Raw genomic sequence first — 1,528 nt, 5'->3', positions numbered from 1 at the left:
CAGATCACGGCTTGCAGCTCCTCCTCCTTGTCCCATCGATCAGCACCACAACAATGTAGCAGCGCCTCCTCGAAGTCCACAGGTATTGGGCGGGAACGCTAGTCACTGGTGTGCTAGCACCGCACGCTCAGCTAGGGTTGCATGGAGAAGAGGGGCGATGGCAGCTAGGGTTCGTGGCGCAAGAATGTTCGCCGCCCACAGCCCCTCCCCTCATTATATAGATCCCACTTAATGGGCCTTCACGTTGGAAGCACATTAGGGTTCTAATCCTTCTCGGATCAATATCCGGCCCACGCAAGATTGCCTCTTGAGCATATCACCAACAACAGATCCAAAGGTACTAAATATATGAATAAAACATGTAAGAGCTAGAACATCTTGCATGGTGGGTACAATTAGGTCATAAATCATACAAACGTGTCACAAAAGTTGACTTGTTCAAGCAATTAATTGTGAGAAATACTTAGAGCAAGTACATTGCTACACGTCAGCGGTCTTATATGTTCTCTCATGCACATCCATATAGGATTTGTGATGATGTTGCAAGAGAGGCTGAGGACAGAGAGAACAAGGTGGTTGCTTCGTGAAACAACTACCTACTCATCATTGTACGAGTTGTTGTTATCATAGTACTCATAATATTTCTTTTTTTATTCCACAAATTAAGGGATATGGTATTACTACGAGACAAAAAAACATCAACCTATTTTAGAGATTGTCTATTCAATCATCTTAAGATGACGTGTCATTTCATGAGACCACCTATTAGATGACTCCAATGTACTTGCGTATGTGCTAATAGTGCCAAATCTGCCTCCACGTACATAAGCAATACATTTGCAAAGGAAACCCCCTAGCGTATCTGTAACACCCTAAATTTCACTTTTAGAGTGTCTAGCTTATTTTGATAAATTTTAGGCTTAAAGGAAATAATTTTGAGATATTTAAAACACACCTTATTTTTAAATTTGATTTGTTGCATTCGTATCATTGCATAATTTATTTTTGTTTGGTTGTGTCTGTGTTCTAGAGCTTTTCTAGAGTTTTTCTGAATTTTTTCAAGACTAATTCTCATTTCTAAATCTTTAACTCATTTTCTAAGCAAAGGAAAATACTTATTTTATTTTCCTTTTCCTTTTCTCCTTTCCTTTTCTCCTTTCTCTTCCTTCTCTAGCTACCGGCCACCTCATCCATCGCCGGCCTGAGTTCCCCTCCTTCCCGCGCCGGCCCGTCTTCCCCCTCTCCTCTTGCCCCCTCTCCTTTGGACCGAGACCGGCACGTTTCTTCTTTTCCCTCAGCAGCCTCTCTCTCTGTCTCACCAACGGGCGAACCCCACCCATCATCCCTCACCTCCTGCCGAGTCTGACTTTGACCTGAGCCCTCCCCGGGTATACACCGAGCGCGTATGCTGAGGGTCTCGCCCTGCGCCCTCTTTTCTACCCCGCGAGACTCGGAACCCCTCATGCACACACCCGCGCAGCCTTTTTCCCTAGCCCACATGCTTTGCGAGCACATGCGCCGCCGCTAA

This window comes from Panicum hallii, chromosome 7 (assembly GCF_002211085.1).
Source record: "Panicum hallii strain FIL2 chromosome 7, PHallii_v3.1, whole genome shotgun sequence".
NCBI lineage: Eukaryota > Viridiplantae > Streptophyta > Magnoliopsida > Poales > Poaceae > Panicum > Panicum hallii.
The sequence above is the reverse complement of the archived record's forward strand: the minus strand, read 5'-3'. Positions refer to the sequence as shown.